At 41.7% G+C, this 12,480-nt stretch overlaps 1 long non-coding RNA gene across 1 annotated transcript; it reads right to left on the bottom strand.

Moving 5' to 3' along the window:
- Positions 1-1,749: 1,749 nt before the first annotated feature.
- Positions 1,750-12,180, bottom strand: LOC121397727. Its single transcript, XR_005963870.1, has 5 exons — positions 11,653-12,180; positions 4,248-4,333; positions 4,008-4,114; positions 3,756-3,912; positions 1,750-3,609 (listed from the first exon to the last, which is right to left on the bottom strand). It is a non-coding gene; the product is annotated as an uncharacterized LOC121397727 (long non-coding RNA).
- Positions 12,181-12,480: the final 300 nt, after the last annotated feature.

Here is a 12,480-nt window from a genome sequence, read left to right on the forward strand (position 1 = left end):
TTATTTCTTCTATTCAGGCTTTTCCTAGTCATAGTCGAGTCTCTCCTGGTTGTTAGGATAAACTGGTCCCTAAAATTCCAATTGGAGAGCTGTTGAAAAAAAACAAAAAAAAAAAGACTAATGGCAACTTGTCTCAGTGTCTATGTTGTACTAAAAGTTAATTTAAAGGTGAACTACTGGAGACCGTTGAACATATTGAAGGGGAACTATTGCAAAAATAAAAAATTAATATAAGCTTCCTTATACTGAAGTAAGAAACTTACTAAATACAGTCAATTAAAAATTCTGCATCGTTTCTGAAATAATCAAGTTTTAAATATTCCTCTCTCAGCATCTCTTTCACTTCATTCTGTCTTCATGCAGCAGTTGGGTGTCGGATGAATGATCCAATTCCAATATATCTTATAGGGGGCTCCCATTCCTAGCAGATGTATTAGCGCTCACTCAAATAACTGATTAGAGTACAAACAAAATAACTGCCTTTTACACAAATTCTTCAAGTAGAGAGACAGGATTTCCGGTAGTTTTAATAGAGGGAGCTCTAATACATCTTCTAGGAAAAAGGAGCCCCCCCCCCATAAGGTATATTGGATCATTCATCTGACACCCAATGCCTGAATGAAGACAGAATGAGATGCTGAGAGAGGAATAGTGATGATAAACTTGATTATTTCAGAAACGGTACAGAATTTTAAATTAACTGTATTTAGAAAATTTCTTATTTCAGTATGCTGAAGCTTATATTAAATTTTCATTTTCACCAACTGGAAAAATAAGTAATTTGTTCAAGGGGAGATGTGATTTTGTGGGTGTGTTACCATCAATAAACACTATGTATTTTAACCATTTGGTTATAGAAGTTCTGCTTTGTGGGAGTCTTCTTCTTCTTAGATCCCATATGTTCCACTGAAACCCAAAACTTGAACTGGGAGATCCAGCCATTCTAGGGGCGGGGAACAGCTTTTCTATTTGCTGACGAAGCTGAACCGTGTTCTTGAATAATGAATAGTCAGAGCCAAATTTACTATTTAAAACAAAGTTTGATGTAAAAGTTACCTTGGGAATCTATGTACCCACTATTATCTATAAATGTGAATAATAGATAAGGAATGGCCTGTATATACAATAAGCTGTTTGTTCTCTGCTCCTGAGTACACACAGAAGTTCTACTCTTTATATTGTACACTACTTGGTCACTGGTTAGTCTATGGGGTATATTTATCAAAGAGTGAAGTTAGAGATCAACACGGTCTGCTAGAGGAAAATACCGCCTCTCTCCATTCATTTCTATGGGGTTTTTAAAGGTGTATTTATCAAAGGGTGAAATTGAAAATTTACCATTTCATAAATACGCCTTTAAAAATCCCATAGAAATGAATGGAGAGAGGCGGTATTTCACACTAGTGGACTGTGGTGATCTCTAACTTCACTCTTTGATAAATATACCTGCACAGCTCATAAACCATTCATGCCAGCTGAATAACATCTGGGTGTTTACTATACCCTGCAGGAGCGCAACTGACTGTTACATGGGCATAACACATTTTGAGCAGAAGTGCTTGTCGTGGCATGGGGAGGACCTGTACATCATATTTGCAATAAAACTGAAGAGTCCTGTGCAGACTTCAATGTTCTATAAGGATATATGCACTTCCTGTATTGTTATTTATACTGTACATACAGAGACCTAGACTAAAACACCATTTTTTTTTAAAGAGACAGTACTTAGACTATCGAATGGTCGAACAATTTTTAGAATTTTGTTAGTATAGAACGGAAAAAACAAGGACAAACTTTTAAATCGTTAACTTTATTAAGAAATAACTAACCGAAACTCCACTTGCGCTCGCTCCTCTTCAGAAAAGGCAATCCGGTGATCCATTGTGCGGTGCTCGATTTCTCCTCCCTGCTTTCCTTATAGGAGATAGCTAGGGAGGAGAAATCGAGCGCCGCATGATGGATTGTGGCCGTGTCGCCTTTTCTGAAGAGGAGCTCAATCGCAGTTTGGGTAAGTTATTTTTGAATACTAAATACTTAGCGATTTAAAAGTTTAATATGTGTCTTTGTGTTTTTTTTTCGTTCTATACTAACCAATTTTTTATTGTTTTAAAAAATTGATGTTACTGATCCTTTAAGCTTTTGCAGTTTTGCATGGGTCAAACAACAGGAGGCACAAAAAGTTACACATTCAAGATATATGCATGAATTAAAAAACTGCCAACATCATGAAATCTAAAACAGTTAAAGTGAAAAATTAACCAGGACACTCTGAGACATTGTACACGGTCATATGGTATATGGCCCTTTAAGCAGAGAGAATGGCAAGGTGCAAATTCCTCAAAACCTCAATGTGTACTACTTTCAAATATAAAATAAATATGCTTCTGCTCATGTAATGCTCGTCAGTATATCATTTTTATCCACTGCTTAGGTCTAAGTCTTCTGCTACTCCTTATTTAAAAACAACCTCCATATGCCTTGTATGAAGCCAGACTGATTGTAATGATACCAGTTCAGGCTGCACAATGTGTCTGACAATGTACTGGGTTCAGTCGACCGTAGATATATCAGTTTCATTCAGGAATTTCCCCTAGAAAGACTTGAGGTTGGATACAACTTCTATCTGCACTTTAACTTATATCTTTCATTGACCATTTTGAGCTAAAAAATCCTTAATCCTTAACTTTTGCAGCTGTTAAAAAAACAAAAACTCTTCCCATGTGTATGAGATCAACGCCATGCAAGAGAAGAGATTCCTTGGACTGCATACTTACAAGCAACGTCAATCACCTGCCTTTACCCAAAGTTCTAGAATAACACATTTTTCCCAAAGGATTACTTATTATCTGAGAATGAACAGAGAACAATCAACATGGTCATATCTCTTTTGTTCTGCCTGAACAGCCTTCCCCCTAACAGTATAACCCTCCACCTCATTTCTAAACCACCATTCTTCTTGTGGTCAACATCATATCAAACAGTAGTGCTTCAGATATGTGAAAATCCAGAAATAAGACTGACTATTCAAGTGGATGGGGTTGAGCCCCCTCCCCCAAGGGTAGCAGGTGAAAATATCAGCTTTAAACTAGAGTGTGGAAACAAATCTGCACTGAATGGTATAACCCATTGGCCTGTGCAATACAGGGGTTCCCTTGGGTGGAAGAAAATACTCCACATTTCACCAACTATTCACTATGGGACCCAAAATTCAGTACAGAAAGGCAACAGTTCTCCACATCCATTCCATTAATTGCCAATCTCCAGCACTCCCCCATCCCAAAGCAATGGTTTCTAATGTGTCCTTGGAGAAAATGAATCCCAGCACAAGCAGGCGTTGGCATGGGAAAAGGAGGGATGCATCGGTCAACTTCTCCCTCAAATCACCATAATTCGGACCTCGTCATTTTAGTCAGCACGGTAGAAAAAGGGGATGCGTGGATTCTGCAGCATGGCACCAGGCCATTCCTGGGGATTCTGTATCTCATGCATAATTTGTTTAGTGGTTGGGTCTTCTGATCCAGGGGTTTAGTCGTTCCTGAGGAGCTGCCAAATGAGGCAATGACTGTACTTCCCGTCTCCCATCCTCTTCTAAGCAGACTTCCTCCAGAGCTACAATGAGGCAAAATGTGATTAGATAAATAATGTAGGAATAGGAGTTAGGATAAGCGAGATAGAAGCAATATCCCTCTACAGTACTAGAGCTCACTCTCTGTTGTCCCCTGGCTAAACAGAAACCTCTGTTGCCCCTGGCTTACCTCCATTCTCTTTTCCTTCAAGTTCCATAGGGTTTTCTGCTGGGAACTCTTCTGACCCTGTCTGGGGACCCTGGGTTGCTTCCATGGACCTCCTGTACCATTCATTGTGCTCAGTTACCAGTCACATGACCAAAACTTGCAATTCCAGCAGATTAGCCTACAAATCAGAAAGATTGCATTATTCAACTATTTGTCCTGAGGAAAATGGACTCTCACATGTATCTTCTCAGACACTGCTAGCGTAACACCCACCTTCATCTCCTCTTTGTCCTGAGCCAGTCAGCTAATGTACTCCTCCATTTCCTTGTGACGCTGCTTCAGTATGGCTCTCTGGTTCTGATAAAGTGCAATGTATTCACCTACAGAATGCACAAATGTTAGTTTTAGTTGAGCCCATCAATTACTGAAGCGCTATCAGGTAGGACCTAACATCATTACAGGCTTAGCAATAATTTTATTTCTATACAACCATCAATTAGCACTAGAATTTACCAATAGTGTGTTTCTCCTGACAGCTGAATACAACGATGCTCCAGCTCTTCTACATGCTCCTTCAGCTCCACTCTCTTGCATCAAGTCTGTAAACCGAAGATAAAAGAAGAATATGGTCAGCAAGCAGATTATAACAAATGCTACAAAAAAGACCAAAAGCCAACTAGTGCACAGGGTGTCTGCTTTATTGTGTGGGAACTTCAGGTCATCAAACAAGTTAGCTGCATAGGTAACAAAACACATAAAACTGTGATGTACACATGACAATATATGTTCAACTGGCTCTGCAATGAATATTGTTATGCAACAGAATATTATGTATATCAAAAGCACATGGTCATTTGTACATATTCAGCTCTTGGATGAAGAAAATCTTACTGCACCATACTCCGTATACAGTCACCATACAGTGCCAAATGTATTCAGGCGTTAAATAAACCAGCACATGGGGATTTGCATACTGGCTCCAGTTGAATAGAAACCAATGCTACTTAAATCTATAGACCTGAAGGTGCATAATAAGTAGTGGTCCAAACTTATTATACAGCCTCCTACAAACTCCCTGGCAGAACCCTTTGCAGGTTTCACTATGGATACTAACAGGCAGTAGGTAGCTAAATGTGAGTGAACATTGCAGTTCAAGACTGGTAGGCAAAAAAAAAATTCTACTCCGTGACCCCCATTTGATAGCCAGGTCAGAAAGAGAAGTCAAATAAATTAACCCTTTAAGTGCCACAGAACGTAGAATCTACGTTCTGTGGAAAAGTAACTTGAAATGCCACAGAACGTAGATTCTACGTTCTGCAGCACTTCCGGGTTCTGGAGCGGAGGAGCGGCTGTTAGAGCCGCTCGCTCCGTTCCGCATCGATCCCCTGCCCCTAGGCAACGAGCAGAGCAGGGGATCGAGTGGCCCCTGGGGTGCGATCGCCCAGGGGCCCAAAAACAGCAGCAGGCACGTGTAACTTACGTGTCCTGCTGCTGCAGCCTACACCGCGCTGGATATCTCCGCCCCCACAGCACAGGCACACAGAGGACGTCGCAGATCTCTTCCTGAGGCCCTTCCAGATCGCCTGCAACAGTCTCCAGCGATTTTTTCAGGTTAGTGCAACAATTACACACACAAACACACCAACACACACTTATTACAGTAATACACACTTAGATTCACACTTACACATACATTTTTGGGGATTGGGGGGGTCACTTACACTCACTGCACTTACACACATGTGCACACGCACATAACATGTAATTTACCATTTGTACACACGCACATACATGGCATTGTGGCTTTTTTTTTTTTTCTTATCGCATCGTTTCTTTTTTTGGCTGAAAAAAATGTTTTATTGCCATTACGAATAGCGTATTCGCTAACCGTACTGTGCAATATCTTTTTTATGTTATTTCGGTGATTATATTGCAATTTTGGGTATTTTGGTGCATTTTTAGCCATTTTATTGAATTTTTAGCCATTTTATTGCATTTTCAGCTCTGCGTATGTTGTGTTCACTTGTTTCTAGCCGTATAACCTGTTTGGCCCAGCTAAAATATTCAAACTGTGATTCTGACGGCCGATAACACTAGTCTGGAAAAAAAACATCGATTTTTGTGGTTTTATTGGATTTTTTTGCATTTCACTCTTTACTGCCTTATTTTGTTTTGCCTTGTAAATTTTATTTACTATATATCCATTTGGGGGTCTCTGTGCGCCACATAGTTTGGTATATCTATGCATATTGGGCATCAAAGTGTTCAGTAGACCCCTGGCGTTCATATTTAGGATGTTTTATGCTGATATGTTACGAAATGTGGGGCATATAATGGGGTAAAATTCAAGCTTTGTGACGATTTTCAGAAATTTCAAAAAAACCGTTATGTTCAGCATTGCTTTGCAGTTTGGCAGTTTACAGTAGAAACATTTATTTACCCATATTGTATTCGTCAGAATGTGTACTTTCTGAAAATATATGGTTTTCTGGGGTCTCTGTACTGTTAGGGGGGTCTAATGTCGCATAATACACACACCAGGTGCTCAAATTGAAGCAGCCAGCGCGTCAGCCGTGAAAATGTATATACACTATTGTCATTTGGGGGTCTCTGTGTGCCACATAGTTTGGTATATCTATGCATATTGGGCATCAAAGTGTTCAGTAGACCCCTGGCGTTCATATTTAGGATGTTTTATGCTGATACGTTACGAAATGTGGGGCATATAATGGGGTAAAATTCAAGCTTTGTGACGATTTTCAGAAATTTGATAAAAACCGTTATGTTCAGCATTGCTTTGCAGTTTGGCAGTTTACAGTAGAAACACTTATTTACCCATATTGGATTCGTCAGAATGTGTACTTTCTGAAAATATATGGTTTTCTGGGGTCTCTGTACTGTTAGGGGGGTCTAATGTCGCATAATACACACTCCAGGTGCTCATATTGCAGCAGCCAGCGCGTCAGCCGTGAAAATGTATATACACTATTGTCATTTGGGGGTCTCTGTGCGCCACATAGTTTGTTATATCTATGCATATTGGGCATCAAAGTGTTCAGTAGACCCCTGGCGTTCATATTTAGGATGTTTTATGCTGATAAGTTACGAAATGTGGGGCATATAATGGGGTAAAATTCAAGCTTTGTGACGATTTTCAGAAATTTGATAAAAACCGTTATGTTCAGCATTGCTTTGCAGTTTGGCAGTTTACAGTAGAAACACTTATTTACCCATATTGGATTCGTCAGAATGTGTACTTTCTGAAAATATATGGTTTTCTGGGGTCTCTGTACTGTTAGGGGGTCTAATGTCGCATAATACACACTCCAGGTGCTCATATTGCAGCAGCCAGCGCGTCAGCCGTGAAAATGTATATACACTATTGTCATTTGGGGGTCTCTGTGCGCCACATAGTTTGTTATATCTATGCATATTGGGCATCAAAGTGTTCAGTAGACCCCTGGCGTTCATATTTAGGATGTTTTATGCTGATAAGTTACGAAATGTGGGGCATATAATGGGGTAAAATTCAAGCTTTGTGACGATTTTCAGAAATTTGATAAAAACCGTTATGTTCAGCATTGCTTTGCAGTTTGGCAGTTTGCAGTAGAAACACTTACCCATATTGGATTCGTCAGAATGTGTACTTTCTGAAAATATATGGTTTTCTGGGGTCTCTGTACTGTTAGGGGGGTCTAATGTCGCATAATACACACTCCAGGTGCTCATATTGCAGCAGCCAGAGCGTCAGCCGTGAAAATGTATATACACTATTGTCATTTGGGGGTCTCTGTGCGCCACATAGTTTGGTATATCTATGCATATTGGGCATCAAAGTGTTCAGTAGACCCCTGGCGTTCATATTTAGGATGTTTTATGCTGATACGTTACGAAATGTGTGGCATATAATGGGGTAAAATTCAAGCTTTGTGACGATTTTCCGAAATTTGATAAAAAAACGTTATGTTCAGCATTGCTTTGCAGTTTGGCAGTTTGCAGTAGAAACACTTATTTACCCATATTGGATTCGTCAGAATGTGTACTTTCTGAAAATATATGGTTTTCTGGGGTCTCTGTACTGTTAGGTGGGCTAATGTCGCATAATACACACACCGGGTGGTTATATTGCAGCAGCCAGCGCGTCAGCCGTGAAAATGTCTATACATATTGTCATTTGGGGGTCTCTGTGCGCCACATAGTTTGGTATATCTATGCACATTGGGTATCAAACTGTTTAGTAGACCCATATGTTTATATTTAGGATGCTTTATGCTGGTAATGATACATGGACAATACGATGCTGGAAAGTTGAAGCTTTGAGGCAATTTCCAGATATTTCACCAAAACCGACAACTTTGGGAAAGCCTTGCGACTCAGTAGTTTGGAGCAATAAGGCATGGGTACCCATTTTAGATTCTGTAGAATGTGTACTTTCCAAAAATGTATGGGTTTGGGGGGTAAACATATATTTCTGTGTTTTTACCCCACAAAAATGCAGTCAATGTGTTGATTTTTCATTAGCTGAAGTTACCCACGGGACTGTTTGTATGCGCTAACTTCATTTTGGGGCCTCTAAATGCCAGATACTTTGGTAAACTTATGAACAATGGCCACCAAACTGTTCGGAGGAACCCTGGCAATCATATTTAGGGTGCTATTTCTTGGTGCATAACGATACATGGGTGATATGGTGCTGAGAAGTTGAAGCTTTGAGGAAATTTTCAGATATTTCACCAAAACCGACAATTGTGGGAAAGCCTTGCGACTCAGTAGTTTGGAGCAGAAAGGCATGGGTACCCATTTTAGATTCTGTAGAATGTGTACTTTCCAAAAATATATGGGTTTTGGGGGGTAAACATATATTTCTGTTTTTTACCCCACAAAAATGCAGTCAATTTGTTGATCTTTCATTAGCTGAAGTTACCCACGGGACTGTTTGCATGCGCTAACTTCATTTTGGGGCCTCTAAATGCCAGATACTTTGGTAAACCTATGAACAATGGCCACCAAACTGTTTGGAGGAACCCTGGCAATCATATTTAGGGTGCTTTTTCTTGGTGCGTAACGATACATGGGTGATATGGTGCTGGGAAGTTGAAGCTTTGAGGCAATTTTCAGATATTTCACCAAAACCGACAACTTTGGGAAAGCCTTGCGACTCAGTAGTTTGGAGCAGAAAGGCATAGGTACCCATTTTAGATTCGGTAGAATGTGTACTTTCCAAAAATATATGGGTTTTGGGGGGTAAACATATATTTCTGTGTTTTTACCCCACAAAAAATGCAGTCAATGTGTTGATTTCTCAGTAGCTGAAGTAAAGTCCTGAACAATTTGGATGTGCTAACTACATATTGGTGTCTCTAAATGCCAGATACTTTGGTAAACCTATGCATAATGGGTATCAAATTGTTCAGTGGACCCCTGGCAATCATATTTCAGGTGCTTTTTCTTGGTACCTAATATAGTTTGTGATATGCGGAGCAGCAAAATAAAACCTTTGAAATGATTTTTCAGAATTTTGAATTTTTTGTTGAAAAACCGCTATGTTCAGACAAGCTTTTATGTTTGGTAGTTGGGAGTAGAGAGACATAGTTACCCATTTTGTAATCGGCAGAATGTGTACTTTTCAAAAATGTATGGTTTTCTGGGGTAAACCTACGGTTTCAGGATTTTTTGCCTTGGAATCTAAAGCATGCCGTTTTCTGCCTTAGTGCTTTCAAAATTCGGTAATATACTGCCGGGAGTTTTTGCTGTACAGAAATCCTAAATCTCCCTAAAACTATACATATCTGGTATTGGCACGTTCGAGAGACATAAGGCTTTCCAAATCAGTTGGATTTTCATCCGTAAAATGAAATATTTTTCTGGTATAAATTGATATACGATGAAAAATGGTAATTTTTCATTTTTTTTTGGTATTTAGCACTATAAATTTTTTTGCACAGGTGGAAATACATGAAAACTCAGGCAGATTTAGAAAGCTCAGTTTCTACCGAAAAAAACAATGTATAGTTTTCCTAGGTAAACTATAGGTTTCCCCTCAGAAAATGCCCCTAAAGTGAGAGAGCACAAAATGTTTCAAAAACGGCTGGCATTTCGCGTAACCAAAATGTGAAATTCTGCTGGCACTTAAAGGGTTAAAAACTGAAGGACGAACACAGTAGCAGTTCCATGCATAAATAACCATAGAATTCACAGCAGGATGGCAAGGTGCAATTTCATGTATAAATACCCCCCAGAAGGATGGCAAGGGGCAATGCCATGTATAAATACTCCCAGAACCCACAGCAGGATGGCAAGGGGCAAATCCATGTATAAATACCCCAGAACCCACAGCAGGATGGCAAGGAGCAATTCCATGTATAGATAGCCCCCAGAACACGCAGCACAATGGCAAGGGGCAATTCCATGTATAAATACCCCCAGAATCCATAGCAGGATGGCAAGGGGCAAATGCATGTATAGATAACCCCCCCCGAAGAACCCACAGCAGTATGGCAAGGGGCAATTCCATGTATAGATACCCCCCAGAACCCACAGCAGGATGGCAAGGGGCAATTGCATGTATTAATTACCCCCAGAAGGATGGCATGGGGCAAATCCATTTAAAAATACCCCCCCAGAACCCACAGCAAGATGGCAAATGCATGTATAGATACCCCCCCCAAGAACCCACAGCAGGATGGCAAGGGGCAATACCATGTATAAATACCCCCAGAACCCATAGCAGGATGGCAAGGGGCACATTCATGTAAAAATACCTCCCAGAACCCACAGCAAGATGGCAAGGGGCAAATGCATATATAGATACCCACACCCCCCCAAGAACCCACAGCAGTATGGCAAGGGGCAATACCATGTATAGATACCCCCAGAACCCTAAAGCAGGATGGCAAGGGGCAATTGCATGTATTAATACCCCTAAAAGGATGGCATGGGGCAATGCCATGTACAAATACCCCCAGAACCCACAGCAGGGTGGCAAGGGGCAAATCCATGTAAAAATACCCTCCTCCAGGAACCCACAGCAGGATGGCAAGTGGCAAATCCATGTATAGATACTCCCCAGAACCCACAGCAGGATGGCAAGGGGCAATTGCATGTATTAATACCAACCATGGCAATGCCATGGGGCAATGACATGTACAAATACCCCCAGCAAAATGGCAAGGGGCAAATGCATGTAAAAATACCCCCCCCCCCCAAGAACCCACAGCAGTATGGCAAGGGGCAATTCCATGTATAGATACCCCCCAGAACCCTAAAGCAGGATGGCAAGGGGCAATACCATGTATAGATACCCCCAGAGCCCTAAAGCAGGATGGCAAGGGGCAATTGCATGTATTAAATACCCCTAAAAGGATGGCATGGGGCAATGCCATGTACAAATACCCCCAGAACCCACAGCAGGGTGGCATGGGGCAATTCCATTTATAGATAGCCCCCAGAACCCACAGCAAATGGCAATTTCATGTATTAATACCCCCAAAAAGGATGGCAAGGGGCAATTCCATACATAAATACCTCCCAGAACCCACAGCAGGATGGCAAGGGGCAAATGCATGTATAGATACCCCCCAGAACCCACAGCAAGATGGTAAGGGATAATTGCATGTATTAATACCCCCAAAATGATGGCAAGGGGCAATGCCATGTAGAAATACCCCCAGAACCCACAGCAGGATGGCATGGAGCAAATCCATGTAAAAATACCAGCCCAGAACCCATGGCAGGACGGCAAGGGGCTATTCCATGTATAGATACCCCCTAGAAGGATGGCATAGGGCAATTCCATATATATATACCTCCCAGAACCCACAGCAGGATGGCAAGGGACAAATCCATGTATAGATACCCCCAGGCCAGAAACCACAGCAGGAAAAGAGACAAGCAGATGAACACATTGACGCACTCTCACCTAGATTCAGTGAAGGTGTCTGGTGGATTCCTGGAGAGCCTGGGGCCGGGCAGCGTCATGATGTGCGAGTGTGACAGCTGGGTACAACAAGCGCCGACATCAGGAGGATTTGCTGAACTTGAGCAGCAGCTACAGACCAGCGAGGCACCTGCGTGTGACGCACCACTCTACTCCTCTTCCGGCTCCCTCTCTGCAGACTGAGGCAGTCGCAGGCAGGGCTTGCTTTCCTCCTCTGGCCGTTTCCACTTCACCGGGTTGAGGGGGGTGCGAAATGTAAGTGGATCGGCCAGGGGAGGGAGCCAGCACCAAGTACTTATTTAATAAATAAATAAAGGCAAAAAAATGACAAGTCAGCCATGGGCCCTCAAAATAAGTGTGCCCTGGGCAGCGGCCTACTTATTAAAGCAGCCCTGCCCCTGGAGCCAGCACCCCCTCTGAAAGCAGCATCAGTAGTTTGATCAGTAGAAAAGCTCCGTTGTTGTTTCACAGTAGCTCCTCTCCTTCTGCAGCTCCCCCTCCCCTTTCACTAACCATGTGGAAATAAAGGTGGACTGAACTTTCCTGACACATATAAGTCTGTATGCGAGTAGTGAGACGCGTGAGTGTAGCTGCTCCAGTTTGATTTTGCTGCTTATCTGATACTCACGTGTCTCACTACTCGCATACAGACTTATATGTGGCAGGGAAGTTCAGTCCACCTTTATTTCCACATGGTTAGTGAAAGGGGAGGGGGAGCTGCAGCTACTGTGAAACAACAACACGGCTTTTCTACTGATCAAACTACTGATGCTGCTTTCAGAGGGGAGAGAGAAGGAGTTCTTTCCCTCA

The sequence above is a fragment of the Xenopus laevis genome, chromosome 8S (genome assembly GCF_017654675.1).
Source record: "Xenopus laevis strain J_2021 chromosome 8S, Xenopus_laevis_v10.1, whole genome shotgun sequence".
NCBI lineage: Eukaryota > Metazoa > Chordata > Amphibia > Anura > Pipidae > Xenopus > Xenopus laevis.